This window comes from Heterocephalus glaber, unplaced genomic scaffold (assembly GCF_053883595.1).
Source record: "Heterocephalus glaber isolate CG9 unplaced genomic scaffold, H.glaber_assembly_v1.0 deba00000331, whole genome shotgun sequence".
NCBI lineage: Eukaryota > Metazoa > Chordata > Mammalia > Rodentia > Bathyergidae > Heterocephalus > Heterocephalus glaber.
Genome location: NW_028258142.1, coordinates 63227250 through 63250413, shown reverse-complemented (window position 1 = coordinate 63250413; position 23164 = coordinate 63227250). Strand labels below are relative to the sequence as shown.

Here is a 23164-nt window from a genome sequence, read left to right as displayed (position 1 = left end):
CTAAAAATAAGGGCTGTTTTAGTAACCATGGCAACAATGATGGTAGCACTTTGTCTTCCTTGGACACCATTGGACATGACTTATGTGTTTTAATGTATCCCATCACACCACGGGAGAGGAGGTACTGGCCTTGTACCCATTTTATAGGTGAAGAAACTGAAGCCCAGAGAGTTAAGTCATTGGTCCAAGGTCGCAAGCTGGTGTATGAGGGTCTAAACCTCATCTTTCAGAGGTTTTCCACTCTAGAGTTGTAGTCTCCCTACTCCTACTTACTTTTATGTTCTACTTTTACCCTAAATAACCCCCCTCAGAGGGGAAGAGCAAATGGTGGGATGGGGAACAGAGGCCCTCATGGATCTGACTCTACTCTGTCATCTGTGCTTGAGGGCACACTGCCCATCCTGCCCTGCAGTGTCCCACACAGTGGACCCCAAACACTGACTTCACTCCCTTCTACCAGCTCCCACATCTGTAGCTGTCCTCACAAGCTTTAGTTCTATTTTTATAATAGCTTTTTTGACATATAATTCACAAACCATAAAATTCCAGTTTTGATTATATTCAGAGTTGTGCAACATTACCACTAAGTTTGGGATATTTTCATTGTACCAAGAAAAAAAACTAACACACATTAGTAGTCACTTACCATCCTACCCAAGCCTCAGTCATGGGTGATCTACTTCCTGTCTCTAGGACTTGCCTATTCTGGGCATTTCACATTTCTCTTGGGTATGTACTTAGGAGTGGAATTGGTGGGTCGTGTGCCAACTCTTTGTTCAACATTTTGAAAAAACTACAAAAATGTTTACTGAAGTAGCTACACCAGTTTGCATTCCCATATGCAGCGTATGAGGATTCTAGTTTCTCCACATCTTCGCCAACACTTGTTATTGTCTGTGCTTAATTGTATTGTTTTTCTAACTATCCTAGTGTCCCTTATGTTCCTTCAGTCCAAAAGTATGAAATATGATTATTTTTCTATGCCAACTAACAAGTCTTGGCCAAGAGAGGTGAGATGAAGTAACTGTGGCTCAGGGGTTGCAGTAATCAATGTGGCATCGGCATTCCACCTTTAGATGTCAGTATCCGGAGTGATAGAAACAGTAATGATAGAGGAGACCTCCTATCATTGAACGTGTTTTAGGCATTTGGCTGTGTTATTTGTCACATCTTTGCTGAAGTGGAGTTTGAAGCCCTATGACCAGAGTTCTAGCTGCTTTCTCTGAGAAGGAACTGCACTTTATGTTCAGACAGAACGTGTGTTCTGTTTGTTCCAGGCATTTAGCTGTTATTTATCACATCTTTATCGGCACAGCAACTCTTTTGGGAGGATGTTACCTCTGCATTAGCATTGACAGGGAGAACCTAAGTCGTTTGACCAAGATTTCAAAGTTTTGGATGTTTCCAACTGCAGAGCCACTGCTCACTGCATACAGCCATTACCCGGCAGCTATGATGAGCTGTTGGATTTGGAATCATCAGTGGTCGGTGCTGCATGGTGAGAAAGTGGACAGCCTGATTCCACATACTCTACTCTCCTGCCCCCATGGATCTTTACTGGTCAGGCTAGACAGTCTGATTTTTATACAGAAAATATTTATTTGGTTACGTGTGGTTTTCTAGTAGGTAAGTATGAAGTTTCTCTCCACGGCAGGGTATTATGATGCCACTTTCCCCTTGTGTTGATTACTGTGTTTATTAATTACCTTGGTTATTATTTAATAAATATTTATGACATACTTAGTGTATCTTGTTCAATTTATGGCCAGCTATTATGCTTGATAATTATTCTTTTGTTTGGCTGTACAGAGCACTCAGTTATATCTGAAAACCCATTACTGTCACCTTATCAGGAAATGCACATTAAATCTCAACAGACAAGATGGATGGATGCTTTTTGGAAATTTAGCCTTCATTTGGAGAAGGGAAAGCACTGTATTCTTCTACAAGAAAATGTAAAGAGAGGACTTAAAACAGAGCAATACTTGATAAACATTTGCCCTGTGGGAACCAAAACTAAGCTGTAAAGTGAATTATAAATGAATTCCAAATAGATGCTTTAGGAAGTTCTCTTGAATCATTAACAAATGGAGTCTCTTCAGCCAGTCTTTTCATATTTAATGCATTAACTGGATGTATATGTGGCATTTCTAAATGAAATAAGGGCGTCATGACTGAGAGAAATTGTCACAGTAAATTTTCCACTTATATGACTAGAAATTATTCTGGATTTTAGGTCAGCCCAGTAAGTTGAAAAGCTTTTGAAAAAAACCTTCAGGTGGATCGGTGCAAAGAAAAGTCCAAGCCCATGTCAGCGAATGTTCGCTTTAATTAAGGGTTGTCTGTGCTTCAAGACATTCACTTAACCCCACCCCCAGGACTCCTGGCTTTAACTATCTGTCAAGAAAGGAGCACACTTTGGAATGGATCATCTCATTGCTAAGATCTCTAACTGGGATGCATTTTTGGAAATAGTTTTCAAATATGAAGATGGGGTGAGATACTAACATTAAAAACGACTGTCCTCGGACTCAAACTTGCCACTAGTGGACATTATCATGTCAGTGATTGATGACTGCATTTGAGGAGGAAGCTGAGAGAGTTCTCAAACGTATTATGGCCAAGTAATGAAAAGATAATTTCCAGAGTTGGTGAAACTGCAAATTAGTGTCAGCCACCATTTCTAAAACTCTTGAAGCAGGTAGAGCCCTCCACCTGGTAGAGGAAGGAGGTTCAGTGTGATTCCAGGGACCCCATGGGAGGGCTGGCTCTGCGGCTGTTCATGCACTGTTCCTTTTCTTACTCTTTGTCCTCACCACTACCCTATGAAGAGGGGGCCGGCAAGGGGACAGCACAGTGAGGGCCTTGGTACGGAGGTCACACAGCACAGGAGCAGTTGGGCTGGGGGGAATGGGTGAGCTGGCTCTGCAGTCCCAGCTCCTAAGCCAGCCAGGGCAGCACCTTTCCTGTCTGGGGCCAGAGAGGAGTGGAGGAGCGGATGTGGGCCCGCAGCTGTGTGGTCCCTGCACACTGCTCACGCTGCCATTTATCCCCAGACGACGTCACAGCAACAAACAGTACCCATGTTTGAATTTCGCATCATTTGCAAGTGTCATGAAATATTCTTCTAACTTTTCTGAAAACCCGGCCATTAAAAAGTGTAAAAACTGTTCTTACCTTGTGGGGTGCACAGAAGCTGGTTAGGGGCCCTGCCGGGCTTCTGATCTGTCAACCCAGATCTTAACATGCTAAATGATGAATGTATTACATTGCTACCTTTAGGATAAGTACTAGTTTTGTGTCCTTGCTATTTTTCTAATATTTGATTTTTGAATCAAAACAAATCTATCTTTAATTTGCATTCTAGTTTTAAATAAATGTAGATATTGAGTCAAAAAGGTAGAAGAGGTGTAGCCTACCATGTAATCTGCAGCTTCTAGATTATACATTTCCTAGTATCAGTGGATTGTCATCCAGTCATTTGCTTTTAGTGTGAATGTACCCAGCTCCCTGCCCCAGTGATGTAGGGTTTCTTGCACTGTGGACGTACATGCCACTCAAGTTGTATTCCCCAAGAACTGCAAGTAAGGATGTACTTTTCATGTGTTTATTAAAGCCTTTGTATCCAGAACAGAAACAAGGCCCTGTGACAGCAGAGTGTAACAGTATGGCCTAGGAGATGGTCGTAGTCAAGGTTTGCAAGGGAATAGATTTAATACAGGACACATAATTTACAAGATTATTTTATTATATTCACCCAAAAAGTCAAATGCAGAGGAGTACAAGAGATCTGTCCACACACTAGAGACCTGAAAAATCCAGCCGAGGGCCTGGGTTCCACGGCAGTGTCCTGCACGAGCCCAGCTGGAGGCCTGTATCCCACGGCAATGTCTCATGCGAGTCTGTATCGAGGATCTGCACCTGGAAGGCCCAAAGGCCAGTGGTGGGAGCTAGAAAGTCTGTGCCTGCGGGGTGAAGGATTTGTGCCACCAGGCTGAGGGATCTGCACTGGAGCCAGAAAGTGATGCTCACGGTGAAGACTAGAGCTCCTATGACGAGAACAGCAGCCGTCCCCAGGGACAGTGAGGCCCCGAGCTCCTCCTCCCAAGAGAAAAGCTGAGTTCTTATCAGGAAAACCAGCTGCAGCAAGCTTCTCTGGGAAGATCAACAGCAAATGATCTTACCCCCAGGTTTCCATTTACGCTATTGGCAACAGTCCCCAGGGGGGTCTCCACGCCCAGACCACGCTGACTCAGTTTGGCCGGGCGTCCCAAGTTAGTCCCCTACAGAGGGGAGTCCCGGGCCCACCCTGCAGCTCCTTTCTGAGTCCTCAGGCTGTCCTATCTCACCAGCCTGACCAGCGAGACCTAATGACAGCCTGGCAGTGACGATTGGCTGGAGGCATCATCTGAGTCATGAGCTGGATAGAGTAGAAATAGTACAGTTCACAGCTTTCTGTGCAGAATACTGTCTGTGTGGAAACTTCTCAAGCGAGAGTTGAGGTGTTACAGCACCTCTTGTCCTTACCCAGAGAATCTGGGCTTGCGTTTGAGTGTCTGAGGGATGCTACGCGGCTACACAGCACCAGGTAGAAACTCCGACTGTGTTTGTGCCCAGTCGTTCCTAGGCCTTTGACTAAGGGCCTCATTCCCAAGTTCATAAAACAGGCTGTCCATTCTCCACACTCCCTTCGCCTCATTCAGAGCTGTATGTTTGCACAAAAACCATGCTAACCTGCTGTGATAATGGGGCCTTTTATCTCTCAGCACTGCAGTCAGGAGGTACAGCATTATTGCCTCTGTGAATTCCTACAGAGCTCATGGGATTTCTCTCTGCTGTGGGGGATACTGTTACATCTCCGCTCTTTGCCTGGGCAGGAGCGTGCATTGTGACCAGCTGCAATTCTGACATTCCAAATGCCCTTACTAATACTGATACTTAGCTCATTATGCAGAGCACTGTCTCTCTTTCTCACATCCTGCTTTATGGCACTCTATTTTTACCATTGAAAGGATAGTTCAAAAATAAGTAAGTGAGCCAAACACCCCAGGAGAGACTGGCTCGGCCAGATGGTGATCCTCCCCACCCCATTCCAAAATCAATGCCATTTCTTGTAATAGAGAGGGTGACAGATTCATGGAAAGGTGTTATTCTTTGCAAAGGAAGTAGGGGACACTAGATTAATTTATTTCCAAGATATAATTATATTATTTTTCTGTTGCTCCTGTAACAAACTCACTGCCTTAAGACAACTCATGTTTGTGATGTGTTGGTCTAGATAAGAAATGCCACTAAGCTGAAATCAAGGAGTCAGCAGGGCCAGACCCTTCTGGAAGCTCTGAAGAGGGTCCCCAGATGAGTCAAGACAGTCTCCCCTCCTGGACATCCTTCACTTACACCTGCAAAGTCCCTCTTGGGCTTGTAGAGAGGCATTTTCAGGGATTACGGTGTGGATATCTTTGGGAGTCCATCATTCTGCCTACTGTAGTAGTTTCGCATAAAATAAGACATTCATTAGAAAAGTAGAAGAGGTGAGGGCTATTGTGTAATTAGCAGCATTGTTTACTGAGTACCCAGAAGGCAGAAGAGAACATTCCAGGGGCTGTGGGCCCTAGCAATGCATTAAACTTGAAGCCTTCTCTCACAGCCTGGTTGGAGAGAGAGACAGACTCCTCATGTAATACCATAGTGGATGGTGCAAACCTTCCAGCGCTGCAGAAGTCACTGCAAATGCAGCAAGCATTGTAAGCAACAACTCTGAGAGGCAGATGGCTTCTCAAGAACAGTTTTCTTCCTCTTAGAAAAAGCATATAACATGCCTTGTTTTATTTGCATTTCCAAACACCAAATGCCTTTATTTACTATCATGTGGAGACAAAGGCGTTCTCAGGTTTCATCTGTTTTAATGTGTGAGTGTGCATGTATGCATGGTATATGTGCTACATGCATATATACTAGTGTGCATATTTCTTTTTTGTTAGATCAAAATCTGCTCCCTGTGTTAGAAAAAAATCTAAAAGTTTTAAAGCTCCATTTTGCACTGCCAGTTACACTTAGAGAAGTTATCTGCACAAGCTCTTTATTGGGAGGTGTGAGGAGCGAAAACGTGGTACAGAGGTGTGGGGGCGTGGCTGTGACTGGGAACCACGAGGTGCAGCTGAGGGCCCAGGAGGGAGGGCCCCGCAGGAGCGCTGGCTGCAGATGGGTCTTCTCCTTCTGCTGGCCGCTAGAGTCCACACCCAGCTCCAACCCTGGGCCCGGGGGAAGTGTGTGCGACTTCACTTCCTTGGGCAAATCAGCACTGGGGCCAGGCCACATTCACTGTTGACATGAAAAGAAGGGTGAGTCCTATAAGCTCAGAGGGTGGATTCATGTCTCAGGGAACCAAGCAAAGGGGAAAAACCAAAGCTGAGCCAGAGGTGAGGTGTGGCGAGGTGGAGGCTCAGCCTGGGCACAGCTGCCCCAGAGAATGGGTGGATGGTCCAAAAGGCAGTCTGGGCTCGAGCTAGAGATGGGCACAGCTGTAGTATCCAGCAAGTCTGCAGCGCAGGATGTCTGGGAGGTGTGTGGACAGCTGTGCACATTCCACGTCTGGCTGTGGCAGTTCCAGGGTCTAGTGCAGGTGCCCGTTTTCCAGAGATTCAACTCAAGATTGACAGAAGACAGCTTCTGCATCTCTGGGGCTCAGGCTCAGACCTCTCCTGAGTCCACATCTGCATTTCATACAGATCCCCATGTGAGGTGGGGACACTGGTCCTTAGCAGGAGCAGAAAATACCTGTTCACTGCTCGCACAGGCCATCTGGCTATGTCCTGTACCGGGTCCTCCTTTTCTCCACATGTGCTGGGAAGGGTATAGGTGTTTGGTGCCCTCCACAGGGTCTCAGGCAGGCGTGGCTGCTTTGGCCTCAGCAGGTGTCAGGACCCGAGTGGTCTTGGGAAACACCTTGCTCCTACAGTGCTGTAAGAAAATGAAATTTTCTGATAAACGTGAAACGATTGCTCTAATGTGGTTCTCAGAGGCAGATCTGTGTCAGAGAGGCTGGCAGGCAATCTCTGCCTTCCTGATGGTGATGGGGGAGGAGGCAGCTGTCCACTCCCTCATGTTTCCTTGCCTGTCCCCTTTTTAAGGGGTAATGGTAATTACCATCCTAGGCTCTGTGCAATGACGTTTTCCTGTTTCCTTCTACCTGTTTGCTCCTTTGAAGTCTTCTTGGTTCCTCTCTCTTGTTCCCCTCTGCAAAATACTACTGCCCAAGCTTTGGTCTTGGGCCTTTTGTTTTCTTCTGTATCTGGTAGAGCTGAAACCTAATTTCGTATTTCAGTTGCAAGCAAGGGTCAATATTTTGGAAAAGCCCCACCCTTGGTTATTCTAATTCATTCCTGATCTGAGTATTTCAGTATTTCCTCCCAAGTGAGCTCATCCATCCATTCCCTCTGTTTTCAGTACCTATATTTGCAAATAACTTTCACATTTATATCTATCGCCATGGCTTCTCCCCAGAGTTTGACTCATATATTTAACTGTTGCTTGAAATCTTTTGAATGTTTCATATTAATATGCCCTTCACTGAAGTCCTCAGTGCATGGATCCAAGCCCGTTTCTTCCCTAGGCATGCTCGATTTAATACATGGCAGCTTTATCTTCCATGTGCCTCAAACCAGAAACCTGGGGGTCATTTTTAAAATATCAGAGCTACAATATACAGTCAAAGACCATGGTATGTGGCTTCTAACTTCAGATCACATACTCTTGCTCCACCCCGTTTCTCTAGCTTCATGCCTGCCACCCTAATGAAAGGCAACAGCATCTCCCACTTTCTGCATGTTCTCTGTATACCTACCTGAGCCCAGTCAGCCCATGCCGCACCTAGATGCCAATCGAGTCATGAGCATGTGGGCTGGATCGCATGACTCATGCACCCTTCAATGTTTTTCCATTGCATTTAGTAAAAAGGAACCAAGTCTTTCACATGCCCTTCTAGGTCCTGCATAATTTGGTTCCAACTTACTCTTTCTTCCTGTCTTATTCCATACCTTATAACATTTAACAACAACTACACAATTTGGAGAAAAACAGAAAAATACCAGGATTTGACCTGTGACTCTTAGCCTGGTTTTAGCAATTTCTTTATTTTTAAATTGCTAGTGATCCTTTTTCTCAACTGCATGAATGGGCCACACCATATTCTCTTGCCTTTAAAAATGTCATGACCCCTTCCTGGAGAATCGGCCACACTCAGCTCCCATGTGGGCAATGACAGCTGCTCCATAACTGACTTCTATAACTGGCAGTTGGCAGAGTTCTTGGAGCTTTGAATGTAAGCGGCATCTTGATTTGAGAATCACTGAACTGTGTTACAGGGGCAAAGCAGGGGTGTGAATGGTAGAAACAGGCAAACGGACTGTTTCCTTCTCGTGTTCTTTTGGCAAAACCTTGCTTTGTGAGGTCAGCAGATGAATTTTCGCTCTATGTGGAAGTGAACTCTATTTCATAGGAAGATGAAAGTCAAGTCTAAATCAAATATGTGCAATCTTTGCATATACAAGCTACCCAAAGATTATTTCAGGCTGCTTAAAATCGCAGGTTTAGATCTGACTTCTGAGGCACCACGTAAAGACTGTGTGAAGCACATGCCATTGTCTGGCCTAGCGCAAGCAGTGGAATTGGCATTTGCCTTTATCTTCCCACGTGAGTATCCCTTCCTTCTGCTTTGGATGTCTCCCCGCACACAGTTCCTCATATCACTGGGATTGTAACTTTTCTCTACCCTTATGTAGTTGCCTCTTTACAAATTTCTGAGTGAGCCTGAATCCAAACCTGTGGCTGGAGAAAGCCAAAGCCATTTGGCGTGGTCTTCAAATCTAGCTTCAGAGTCCATCCTTGCCATTCTATGCCATTTTTCTCATCAGTTCATGGCTCTTCCCCCAAGACATTTCACACGCCTTTCTCCTCATGGCCTTCTCATTCTCTAAAGACCTTGCTTTTCATTCACTGGGGAAAGAGAAGAAACTCAGTAAAATCACCAGCATCCCCATGGCCACAGCTAGTTTCCTATGCAGGCCTGAGTCTTTCCCTGCGGCAGTGGGAGAACCTTTCCTCTACTGTGAACTTAATTCCCATCCTCAGACTTAGGGCAGCTGGCATCAGATTCTACACTTGCTTTGATTTCTTTACACTCTGCCACTCACTTCTAGGTGAGTTGATTGCCGGAGCAGTACCTGGCCTTTCCTAAGAGCTCAGAAAGCATTTTATAAATGAAGACACGAAGGAATGGGTGTGAGTTGTAAATAAAAACATGTTGGCCGCAGATCACTATTTATTAAGGATTATTTATTCCTATTCTTTATCCCAAACAAGTATTCATTAGCCCTTGGCATTAAGTAGATGCCATCAACATAACTCCTCACAAGAGTAGCTATTTATAAACTATATAGGAAACTGGGTTAATCACCGCTTATGTGCTACCAGTATACCTTTAATAAACAGCATACTTATTATAAGCATGACTCAAAATTATATAATAATATTTGAATAATTTAAATCATGCATTATTTCATTGTCTATGATGCTTTCTCCCCTGAAATATTGACACACTGAATCATGGCAGTTTTCACAGTGTCAAGGAATCAGGGCCATTACGAGGCCATTAAACTAATAACAGGACAAGCAGTGGGACTGTAGAGTGGTAATGGATACATAACGAATAATAAATAATTGCAATTCTTTGCAGTAATGGTAGCTAGTGATTTCCCAGGAATAATCATCTCCTCTTAAAATAATGCAACTGTAATGTCAAAAAGTGCAGGCAGCATGAGAGGGCCAGACTGCATTTTGAGTGTTGCCCTTTTCACTTGGCATAAGGCATCAGGAGACCCGAGTTCATCTTCCTGCTTCCTGGCCAGGTAGGAGAAGTCTTCCGACAGCTCCTGCAATCAGAAGACACAGAGTCACTCTGTCAGGGTTTGGCATGGTGTGTTTCAATCAGTAGCCACCCCCCGAGCCCCCAGACTGATAGACCCTGTACACAGTGTTATTACATCTCCTCCTTTGCTGTGCTCCACACTGAGTACTTGTCATTTGCAGTTGAGATGCCTGGAATGGAAAATAATTCTATACCACAGTACCTTCTCTTCTGCTGCCCTCAAAGAGCTTGCAGCCCTGGCCTCTGTGAATGTGGCCAGCCCTGTCCTGGTCTCTCCTGTCCTTGTGCTTCTGTCCATGCTATCTCTGTCCTCCTGCCGGGCTGCCCATCCCTCCAGGTGCATTCCTGCCTGTCCCGCTGGCACCCTCCCTCAGGCCACTCTCAAAGCTTTTTAGCTGCCTCTGGGGCCCTGGACATTGCAGTGAGACCCCGGGGACATGTCTTGCTCTGTGCCTTCGGTTATGTCTCATCTGTTGTCAGGCGTAAGCCAGTCGTTGCTGACCCAGGTGTTCCATCTTGTTGAAGCCCATTTTCATGCTTTGATTTCCATTGCCTCCAGAACCCACATTGCCTCAAGAACAAAGTCCTCAAGCTCTCCCTCTGACCCTGAGTGCCCTTCCTTGTTCTTCCGAGCCCCTTCGGCTTAAGGCTAGGAGAAAACAGATGGTGGGTTTCTCCATCAGTCCCGCCCTCTTTCCCATCTCCTGGTGAAAGGGCGTGGGCTGCTCTTCAAGGCCCCTTTGCCCACCTGTGCAGGTAGGAGGTTCTGCCCATGCCTTCTCCCAGCGGGCAGCGCTTTGCTACTTGCCACCTGTAGCTGTTCCGCACCTGAAATGTGCTCAGGAGGCCTAAGGAAACCAATCTGTCCCTGGATGTGGGCTCTTCTTCAGTTGCTCCCTTCACCTCCAGGTGAGCTCTCTGCTGTCTCTTTACATTTCTAGTGAAGACCACAAGCTTAAAAGCCTCAAAAGATTTTGTTTCCCTTTTGGAAAGCAAAGCCATAATTCAGATGAGCAGAGAGAAACTGGCCAAACATTAGGCCACATGAACAATTCGGTAGTGATTAATTCTCAAGCTTGAAAATTGTCTGAATGTTTACATTGACCTTTCTATTTCCACCCTAAACTTAAGTTTTCAGGACTGTGAACATCACAACAAATAAATGCTACCTGGGCTGACTAAAAGAAGGGTCTGCACTCAGGGCAGGTAGCAGCTCCGGTCCAGGATGGCACGTGGCCACCCTGGCAGTGCAAACCTGAGCCCCTTGTACCTCGGGCCACAAGTGCAAGTCCATCCTCAAGAGTAGGTGGCCTTCTTTTGCCATGTTTACAACACATTTCTTTCCGATTCTCACTGATTTGTGGAATTTTATACATTAGTCTTTTGGGGGGATTGATTTTTGCCGAGGGCTGAAAGGGGGAAACAAGGACTGTGGAAGAAGAGACAGGAGAAACTCATGTTTTTAGATCCATGGTTACTCTTTCAAAAATATCTATTATAAGACAGTGGTCAGAGCAGGCAGAAGCTGCAGAAACAAGGCAGACAACTCAGGTAGGTCTGAAATCTCGCTGGAGATTTAGACAGGCAGTACAGTGAGGGAAATGTGGGGTCCCTGGGGTGCTCTGATGAACATCGGGAACCTTGTTGTAAACGGGATAAATCAGATTGCACGGAGGAAGTAAAACAGACATAGGAACTAAAATAACTGGTGCATTCTTGTGGGTGTGAGCAGGAGGTGCAGCCTGGTGGACTCTGATCAGAAATCGTGCTGTGTTCAAGTTGTGTGTCTCATGTTTTCACTGTGAAACCGAGTCCTCTATGAATTCGGCGATTTTTTCCCCCTTGCCAATGAAATAGCCACTAAGAGAGACTGAAAAGAGTTGAAAGCAATATTCAGATCAGCTCTCGCGATCACAGTGGCTTCAACCAAAAGAGGGAGAGAAGGTGCCAAAGGCCCAGGCCAAGAGGCAGGGGCAGCAGCTGTGGGGCGAAGGGAGGCCGGAGCTGTCCGACCACAAACACTGCGGGGGCGACAGTGAGGGCAAAGGGCCTTACCCTTGTAGACGTCTGGGTCTGCAGCCACCTGGGCGAAGGGCAGGTCCAAGCCACCGGGAACAAAAAGACAACAGGGTCGTGGGCATGCAGCCACACAGGAGGGCTGCCTGTGGCTGCTGCCAGCGGGAGAAGCAAGCGAGAGGCTGTATTATGGTCAAGGACAGGGCAAGCGCCAGGGGTTAACTGTCCAGAGCTGTCCTAGGCCCAGGTTCCTGATGTGATCTGTGAGCTCCTCGGGCCTGCTGGCCCTTGCCTCATGGGGTGGGACAGCAGATTTCAAAGGGATTGTGTGAGGAGCACTTTTCATGGTTCTTCACTGGCGAGTGAGAGCTATCTAGGGCTAACAGAGCATCATAGCCTGAGAGAGAGATTTATTGGCCTGCTGAGTGGGAGGACATGTGACCAGCTTTAGGCAGGCTGGGACCAAGGTCATGAGCAGCTTGACAATTCTCCACTGCTCTCTTTCCCTCCAGACCTCTTTCTTTCTCTAGATTTCCATCTTCCACTGGCTCCTGTCTCTCCTTGCCCCAGCGAGTGTTCATCTTTCCTCTGGGAGATTGGTTTTCTTTGTTCAAATGTGGAAAAGCTGTTTGGTCCTCAGGGCACTCAGGACTCCCACTTCTCAGCTCCAAAGGTTGTGGCTCAGCGCCTTCAGAGTGTGCTGTGCCGAACGCCTGCAACAGTCTGTAAAAGCTGAGTTGCCAGAGCCTGCCTGCCCCCGGTGAGGTTTGTATCCAGGGTCCCTACAGCCCCTGTCCACATACAGCCAGCACCAAGTGGGAGGCCCAGGTGTGGAAGCACAGCACCACCCGAACCTGCAGGCGAGGAGCCGCGCGCAGGCCCGGGAGTACAGCTTCCGCAGTCAGGGCAGGGGGCCTGCGGCGGGATGAGACCTCCTCCCTCCCATGGACCCCCAGGTGCCGAAGGCCTGAGCTTCCATTGCATCACACATGGGTTTTACTCCCAGCTCAGATCACAGTCTCGGGACAAATGGCATTGCTCCTAACCAAGGTCACTTCAGAAGCTTTCTTTTTCCATCTGTATGTGACCCTTTCATTCTGATCATCGCTGCCTGAGAAACCGCTGTGGGTCAGGCACTTTCTCCCATGCCAGCCGCAACTGGAAACCTCGCACTTGGCACGCCTGGCATCGTGACCTCCATTCTCACAGATGCGGGCATCGAAGGTCAGGCTGGGTCCCCTGCAGGGCTTCCTGGGCTATAGAGGAGAAGGAGCCAGGGTTTCATTCGGTCCCTGAGCAGTGGTGTTTGCAGTACGCATGGAGGAGCTGCTCCTGGAAGGAGCAATCGGCTCTTCTCTCTGGAACCTGGGCAGGGCTCAGAGGTATTGGGGACCCCGCAAGCCTCCTTGGTGGTCCCCAAGGCACCTGTGCTGCTCCAGGGCTACTTGCTTTCTGGTCCCCTGTAAGGAGGGGCCGCCGGGCACTGCCTGGTGGTGGACGTGGGTTCAGAGCTAAGGAGCAGGACCTCCAGATGGGGAGGAGGAGCCGCGTAACCGCTGCGAACAGTGCCCGGCTGGAGGCGAACTACGGCTGCTGCTGTGTTGACTGCGCCATGCTCGGCCTGTAATTAACAAAATGGGCCGCTTCCCACGCGCTTCCTTTTAAATTGGTAATAACTGTGACGCCTCAGCAGACGCTCCTGAAAAAATATTTTTAAAAGAAATGGTGAAGATGATGGTGATGGTGTCACTTAGCCGCCTACGTGTGGCATTTGTTCCAGAAGCAGTGGCGGGCCGGTTTTCAGAGGCTGGTGGGCTGGGTGACTCTGCCACCCATGCTGCAGAGTGGCTCCTTCCGACTGCCATGCTGCGTCGCTGGCCTCTGGAGTGAAGGGATCCCTGCTTCTGCCTCGTGGGGGTGCCTGTGCGATAGGTGTGCTGCTGACTTTCAGTAAGCGCTGCAGCTGCCTCGCTCACTCCCTGGTGCGCGAAGTTTGCAGCATGTCTTTCACTGTTTTTTCCGAGGGGGAGGATGTGAAGAGGCTTAGCTCCTTTTCCTTCTCCTGATTGGATTTGGGAAGCTGGATGCTGGACATTTCTTTGGGGATGAGGGGTCCTTCCCCTCTCTGCCACCCACAGTCCACTGCAGTGGGAGCTGTAAGCCTGGCTGAGCTTGGTCCTCTGCTAGCCGAGGTTGGATGGGAGCCAGGCAGCGAGTTTGTGCACATCAGAGAGCCCTGAAGTGTGTTGAAGACAGGGGTCCACAAACTGGTGTGACTTGGGCTCCCCATCTGCCCCACCTCCCCATGCACAGGATCACGGGGCTGGCCCTTGTACCCCTTTGTGTCGGTTTGGGCAGGAACTCTGCCCCTCCAAGGCCCCTCTCAGCATCCCTCCCCTCATCCCCAGCACTCTGCCCGGCTGCTCTGGGGTCTCCAATTGACCATGCTCTTTTCTTTCTGCTGGGGAGAGAGCCTGGCCCTCCCCCAGGACAGGGCTTCTCTGCAGCCCCTGAACCCTGGGGTTTGTCGGAGAGAATCTCACTGCCCGTCCCGTGGTTATCTCTGGACCATCTCCCTGCTCTGCCCGAAGCGCTCTGGCTCCGTGTCTCACCAGCAAACCCCTCATCTTCGTGGGCACGGACTGATGTCCTCCTTGCCTGGCTCTCTTAGCTGGTGCCTTGTGCTCAGGTGGACACCTCCAGGGCCAGTGGCCCTGTGGGTGCAGACTCAGCAGGTGGCCCAGGAGACTCAAGAGGACAGACTCCTCCTCCTGTATTCAGACTTCTCAGCGTCCCATTGGTTCATAAAATAATGGTTTTCCATCTTTTTAACTCATTTCCAAGACATTTTTGAGGTCTAGTACTTCTAAATGGCCTTGGAATTCAACATCCTTGCCAGACACAGAGCTCCTTACAGTGTGGGTTGCAGAGTAGAGTCAGTAATTAATCATTCATCTTTTAAAATTTAAATTATAGTCACTTTTCATTGTTATGTAAGCACGTATAAACTGTACATGTTTATGGAGTGCCTGTGATATTTCAGTACACGTGTACACTGGGTACTGTTAAATCATGGTACCCATGTTCATCTCCTCAAACCCTGGTCACTTGTTAATGGCGAAAATACTTAAAGGCCACTACTCTAGGTCTGTGATACGACATTATTGTTATCTGCAGTCACGCTCTTGGGTAAAAGCACAGCAGAACTTCCTGCTCCTAACTGCGACTTAGTACCCACTGACCAGCACCCCCGTCTACTTTTGTCTTCAGTGAGATCAACTGTTCTCTATTTTGCCTGCAGGGAGGTGAGGCAGTGCTCGTCTTTCTGTGCCTGGCTTCATTCATTGGGTGGTGATGCCCGGTTCTGTCCACATTGTTGCAAACGACAGGACCCCGTTCTTCTTGTGGTTGAACGGTGCGCCACTGTGTGTGCGCCACATCTCCTTAATGCACCCTTCAGGTGGTGGACCCTTATGTTGTTTCCCCTTCTCGGCTCTTGTGAAGAGTGCTGCAATAGAAATGGGAGTGCAGATGTTTCTTTGGCGTACGTATTTTATTTCCTTTGGATACATGCCCGCCAATGGGACGGCTGGGTCACCAGGTACCTCTGTATATTAAATTCTGGTGGGAACCCCCATGCTGTTTTCCATATTGGCCCCAATAATCCACATTCCCACCAACAGTGGGGTTCTCTCTTGCCCACGTCTCCCAGCCTGTGTTGTCTTTTGTCTTTTTTCTTTGGGTTAACAGTCATTCTCACCGAGTGAGTGTCTCCCTGTGGTTTTAGTTTGCATTTCCCTCATGAGTCATGACAGTGCACATTTGTTCATGTATGAATTGGCCATTTGTATGTCTTCTTTTGAATTAAACTTTTTTTTTGGGGGGTACTGGGGATCGAACTCGGGACCTTGCGCTTGCAAGGCAGGCGGTGGCATCACTGAGCTAAATCCCAGGCTCTGAATTAAACTTTTAATATTAATCATATCCTATATTGTATTACCCCATGCATTTTTGTGTTATATTAGAATACACTTACAGTAATTTTCCATATAATTGGAAACATAAGTAGATAATTATCAGAACCACCTAATATCACTATGTGCAGGTTAGTGGGGCTGATGTATGATCTTCGCTAAGGACAATAATTTTGGTCTACAAATTGGAGTTCCTAGAATTTCAAGGTAGAAAAGGGAGAGGGAATAAATAGACATTAAATATTTAAGAACATATGTACCAAAGCATTGAAAATAGTTTCTAGCTGGACAATAATAATTTTTTTGCTTCTGTCTAAAATAAGTAAAACACTATCTACAGATGATTACATCCTTGTCTAATAATTTTATTTACATTATATTTAGCTGTTATGGCATGCAAATTTTAGAAAGGAGAAACCCAGTAGTGAGTGCTTATTTTTGGGTTTTTTCCTTTCCTGTACCGAGAGCATCTATGGGTGACAAGTATAACTTTGTCAAAAATGATTTAGACTTCGGACACCGACTCATGGAACAAAACGTAAGAAAACATGAGCAAACATGTTAATTGCAAACATTCATTCTCCTCCCTTGCCTGAAAATATTTACTGACCTGCACATTATTTATTTTCGCCAGAAATCCAGTCCGTTTTCGGAGCACAGTGCTCTGGCTGAGGCGATCGCTCAGTTGCACCTGAGCGGGAAGGAAAGGTCCCCGTGGCCGGCAGGATAGTAACTCACGTGTGTCAGAGGGCGCAACAGGTAGAAATGCGAGCGATTCGCGCGGAGGCTACAACTCCCGGCCCAGCTTTAGCCTCAGACCCCTCCGTGGTTCTCAGAGCAGGGTACATTTATTTGAATGACCCAATGTGCTGGCACATGGCTAGGGCCAGCATGTCGGTGGAACCCTAAAACACAGACTGTACTCTTAAAACAGCCCAGATCTTCCTCCATTAGGGTTTGATTCTTAGATGAATTTGAGTTCTGCAGGAGTGAAGTGCGTACAGAAGCTTTTTGGTAAAGGAGAATAAACAAAACATTAAAAAATGACACCTCAAATGTATTTGCTGAAAACAAGCAGCCAAGCCTCACCAGCCCCTCCTCTGAGTAGAAATAGAAGGCAACATCGGCTTTCTAAGCAGACTTCGGTCTGCACCCAGATTGGAGCAGAGAAAAAAATTGAGCTGTGGACGCCAAGATGGGGGAGGGCACTCTCCTTGCCACCTGTCCCCACCCCACCTCTGAGGCTTGGCGTCCCAAGCCACGGCTGCATCTTGGAGACTTTACACCGTGAACTGAGTTTCTGAGCAGAGCCTGCTGTCTGCGCAGCAGCCCCTGGGCGTCTTCACCCTGCGGCCCCCCAGCCCCGCAGGTCCCTGTGGAGGAGATGGAAAGCGCGTCCCCAGGCCTGAGCCAGGGCACCTTCTGCTCCCTCGGTGCCCATCTGGGCCCCCTTCCTCCAGACCCCAGACAAGGGCGCCCATACCAGACTCTCACCTGCCCTCCCCGCTTCCCTCTCTGCTCCTGGACCACGCTCCACTGCGACACAGAGCCTGGCCTCCTGCGAGTACGATGCTGCCCTCCCTCTGTCCCATGTGACCAGGGAAAGCTGAGGCTGATGTGGCACTGTCTGCGATCTCACACATCCATCCTGGAGACACTGGGCTCTTTTACGTCACCAGAACAGTTCTTGAGAGTGTTTCCCATTTGGCTCCATTCTCGCCTCCCAAGTCGCATGCAATCCAGGCCAAGACGGTTGGGACTCGGTGCCCTGGCTGTGGCCGCTGCTGCTGATCACAAGCCTGCTGATCCCTGTGCACACTTGGGGTGATGTGGAGGGGAGCGAGGGAGCAGCTGGGAAAAGCCAGGAGAGAAGCAAGACAGCCCAGGGAGGGGCAGCATCATGACAGGGAGCTCTGCCCTGCCACCCTCAAGGAGGGCGGCCTGGAATCACCCCCTCCCCTGTCTCCTAAGTCCTGCTGCTGCTTCGCAGGGGCCAAAGCCAACTAGAACCAGGGAACACAGGCCATCGATCCCAGCTGCCAGTCTGTGTTCTCCTCCCAGAGCGGATCTAGAGGGAGAGAAGAGGCCCCTGGCCCAGCGCTGTGTCCCACCCCACCCGGGCCTCCCTGCCTTCCGTGCTGCCTTTGTGCTTCTGACTCCTGGCCCTGTGCCTCCTCCACCCCATCCAGTAGGATTCAGGAACTAATTGTTCTTTGCTAGACAATTCCATGTGACTGTGGTGTAGGAACTTCAGTGTCATAGAGTCAGAATGGAATTCATTCTATCCCTACTTCAGCAACAGAATAAACCAGACCAAAAAATTCAAAACCCTATTTTCTGTACTATATTCTTTATCGAGCAATAATATAAATTGAACTAGTTTGCCCATATGAAAAACTTTGTTTTAGATTTTCCTTAAAGTTACATACAGAGTGCAAAACCCGAGTGCCTTTGTTACCAAGGGCCTTGGCCCAAGACCCTCTGTGGAAGCAGCCTCTTCCCTTGAGTTTAGCTCACTTTTGTGTTCTTTACCCCTGATACTTTCCTCGTAGACTTGTTTTGCAGTGTCTTGACTTGTCTGTGGGATTCTTTCTTTTCATTTTTATTTTTATTAGCACATGTTTCCAATGCGTAAGGATGGCATTCACCAGGAGGAGTTGGTACGTGTACGTTGCACATCTTGATTCTTTTTCTGTCCCTTCCCCTCCCCTCCCTCCCTCATCCTTCCATCTGCTGTGTGATTCTTCCAATGTGAGACATGGACAGAACTCTCTTCATTCCCTGTGCTCTCTCTGCACTGTTCTTCCTCTTCATCCAGTCCCCCAGTCTAGCTTGATCATAATTCTAGTTGTGTCCAGCTCTTGTTTACCCCTACCTGTTACACATCATAACCAAGAGGAAGATGTGTCCACTTTCTTAGTCTAGAAAAGTACATGGCTTAAAAGAATTGCAGACACTCTCATGCATTTCAGGATATTAGATTTCTTGAAAAAATATTGGTAGTTCAAGGTATAGGTCTGTAAAGTAAATGGTAAGTCAATAGGTTTGGATTAAACTTCACTGGGCCCTTTAGAGATGTTTGTTTGATAACATTTACCTGGTATGAATGGGCATGTTTGAATTTATACTCCTTCAGTGATCTAACAGAGTGCTAAAATGCTTCAACAAATATACTCCAGATACTACCTGATGGGGGAGACAGAAATTATAAAGGCACAATTTCTGTTCCCAAATCACAGTAAAAAATATTCTAATAGGTGTAAAAGCAGAGTCTGGAAGTTTAAGAGTCATTTCTGAAGGATCAAAATCTAATTTCTATTACCAATGTAGAATTTTCTCCTAAGAAAACTGGTAAATTATTAGGCACAGTATGAGAATGAAAAGGGAAAATAGGTAACCTGCTCCTGAGACATTGTAGAATAGAGCTCATGAGTCACAGGACCTGGGCACTCCTGCTCATGCACACCTGTTTCCACTGTGTGGATGTTACCCACACAGATATTACCTAAGGATATAAATCACTAGACACCCACTGTATCAGATGTCCATTGTATGAAGTGCTGCTTATATAAATGTCTGAACAATTAATTCCTACGAAGAGAAATTTTGCAAATGCAGTGAAAAATTTTGCAAATTTTTCAGATTATAGTGAGAATCATGTTAACAGTTTCCCTTTTCTTTTGGTTTACTGGGAATTGAGTGTTTGTTTACAGCAATCTCATGCATCTACCACTTAAGAGTTATTGTATCTCCTAGCTGTCCTGCAGGGTCCTGAATTATGCCTGCTGGGATTATCTAATTATTACTAATGGCCCTTTTTGCTCTCAAAAGCATCTGTTTGGACAATAAATTATGTGGGCTTTCTAGATATTTTTTCATTCCTTGTCTCCTACTGGTCTTGCTTAGAAATCCTCTCCACTTTTTTTGTGAGCAGCTCACACCTCCTCCTTTTGGCATGGTAGTATATAAGTAGATCCAGAATGGAAATTCAGAACTCAAGATGAATTGAGAGTGCCTATTGAACAGATGTCCATACCATCACTGCTGTCTTCAAAAAGAGCCAACAGTCACTAAGGAAGGGCTCTCAGTTACCAAGAAGAGTGTCACATTGTCGCTGTCCTTCAATTTGCTGCTTCAGTGCCTCAGACTTTATAAACCTGCTGGCAGAGCTTATGAAAATATTTATGTTAGTTACAGTCATAAACTGGAGGTTGTTTGTCTGCATATTGCTTATGACGGACATTTTCCTTCCTAGATATTACTCGCAGACATGTAGCCCTGGGGTGCCGAAGGTAGCTAGTACCATGCTGAACTCTGATGAAATAAAGATTTCTTAACAAGAATTGAAACCCTGGGGGTTCTATTAGATAGTTGGCATTTTTATTTCTTGTGGGAATCTTATGGGGAAAATGGATCCCATGGGAGAAACTAATTGTATTTGTTATAACTATAACCATGGAAATGGAGAAGTAGAAACTTCTATGGACAGATTTGTCACAAAAGGAAAAATTTGGAGTTGAGTGTTCTTTCCTCAGGCCTCCAGCCAGGTTTCTCTTGGCCTTGTTGTCTGTAAAAAGTAAAAAAATTAAAAAATAGCTATAACTTAAAAAAATAAGTTATTCCTGCTTAATTTAAATAGAACTATGGGTTTAATAGCAGATACAGTTGATCAATAGCTCTCTTGTCACAGTGATACCCCAAAGAAGAGCTGGAAAAGGCTTTCTCTGGAAACCATCCTCAGGAAGTCCCTTAGGATGTGTGCCTACATAGTGTGGATTTCTGCTGCTGAATTAGAGCAGGATGGTTGACATCTTGCTCATTACATTTTGAAAACCACCGCCCTAACACATATGAACTTGGGCAGTGGCCTAGAAAAATGTAAAGAAGTTTAAAATAGCTATAATGAAAACCATTAATTTTCCAATTAAGTGCCTAAAAGTTCTTCCATAATACTTAGGGGAAATTGACTAGAAGGAAGATGAAAGTCATTGCTTTGTGAAAGAGGGGATAGGTTTGGGTGGAGGCTCACAGGGCCAGGGAACTGAGATAAGGTCCCAGGAGTGAGTGAGGACCTAGCAGTAAGAAAGGTGTGCAGCGCGGCCTGGGAGTTAGGGCTGGGGAGTGAGGAGGATGTGGAAATGAATGAGAAACAGGAATAGGAACATGTGACAATCAGCTTTCTAGAAGGCATGTAATGTGCATCCCCCCCCCCAGGAAGCCCCTTCCCCATGTGGCTGGGGACAGATGGTGGATTGGCTTAGGTGCAGCTCCTGTTTAGCGTGAGAAGGTGCGAGCAGCTGTCCACTGCATCTCAGGGTCGCTCAACGTCACCTTCACTCTGAAAAGGCCTTCTTGTGTTAATGTTGTTCAGACAGATTCCAGCAGTGGATCCAGAATCCTCCAATTTATTGTCTTGCTTGAGTCTCACAGTACACTTCTAGCCTCTTACTGTGGCTTATTTTCTGGCTGTGTGATCTTGCCAGGCCTCTTAACCTCTCAGAGCTTCTACTCATCATCTGTTTAAGAACTTACTGTGGATATAAATGAAGAGATTTAATATAATATATTTGTAATACTATTTATAATATAATATTTAGACTATATTATTTAAATATAAACATATTATTTATATAAATATCTGTATATTATTTACAATATATTTATAATATATAATATACAATATTATTTATGATATACTTACTTACAATATGTTACTTATATTTATAGTGTAATATATTTAATATATTTATATATTACTTATAATATATATATTCTACTATATGCATATCACAACTTACCTGGAAAAAATGAGCACAAAATCAAGGTGCACCCAGTGGCACACGCAAGCCTCTTGCTCCTGGGTCATGTGACCTTCTGCACAGGTGTGACAGGAGCCTTTGTCCTGTAGTGACCACACGCCTGGCCTTGGTACTGTCCCAGATGTGCCATGCCAGCCTGGACAGAGCCCAGAGCACTGAGCCACAGGAAGATGCACTGTTGCCTTACTAGCACATATAGTTATGAGTAATAGGTATCAGGCTAACAAATTAAAAAGCTCAGTGCTTCTTCCTAGAATGAAATTTAAGGCTATATTTAGTTAGATAGAATGCATTAAATACTAGAAGAACTCAGGTACAGTAGAAGCTGTATCTAAATAAAGTAGCATCATTTATTCACTATGAGCATTTAAAATAGATTTAAGGACTCTGGGAATAAAATACAAATGCACAATGAACATCTTAAAATTAAAAAATGTAAAACTATATAGCAGGAGAAAACAAGGGTAATAATCATTTAAGCTAATAACATTATTGTGACTGAACCCTAAAATGTACTCCAGTGTTCCTTAATAATAAATAACTGCTTTATCTTCCAGTTCCTCAAAGGAAAATGAAAGGATATGGTTATGGTCTTGGATCTTATTCTTTGGATTTATACTTAGGAGTCAAATTTTTTTGTTTCTTTTTCTTGAGGGGGGAGAGGGTACTGGAGATTAAACCCAGGGCCCTGTGAATTCTAGGCAAGCATTCAAACTGAGCCATACACCAAGCCCTTGGTTCTTATTTGTCTGTTTGTTCGTGGTTTTTAAATATGCTAGACTAACTCTTAAATTACCAAGCCATTTTCCTAGTCACTAGTAACTGTCTGTTTAAGGATAGAAACCTCCAAAGGGAGGTTGATTTGGTGATCTTACCTTTGTGTTCTAGTTTATCAAAAATGGAGCAAGAAGGCCCCATATGCCTACCTTCTGCAGTCCCAAATATGTGAAGCATCATACATTGTCTGAAACACAATGCTAGAGTCAATTTGGTTTTGAAAATGAGACTTTGCTTTAGAAAAGGACTCATTGTAAATACCCTTCAAATGCCAGACTCCTCTATTAACTTGACCATCTGGTTAGAATTTTAAAAAGTGGAATTTCACTCCAAAGATAGGAAAATCCAAAATAATGAAAATATCTTTCATGAAAATGTAGATGAGTCCAGATTTTTCATTACCTATTTTAAGTTTAGCAGCCTTCACAAGGGAAGAGTACATCACGTCGTTAGGTTGGAAGGGGTTTCATCGTGAGTCATTATGTACAACGTTGGAAAGGATAATTGAATATCTCTAAATGGATATAAGAGGACAATGTAGAATAGAGTACATATAAACCATTGTATCTGCTGTCAAAGAAAGTTTTAAAAAGAGATCATTTTACTTTTCCCTTTCAGACCTAATTCCATAGAAAGATTCCCAGGTCCAGCCC

General features: G+C 45.9%; 1 long non-coding RNA gene across 3 annotated transcripts in view; it reads left to right on the top strand.

Annotated features, from left to right (window-relative positions):
- Positions 1–23164, top strand: part of LOC110350851 (uncharacterized) — a 216557-nt gene that overhangs the window by 159358 nt on the left and 34035 nt on the right. The gene's annotated exons all lie outside the window — the stretch shown is intronic.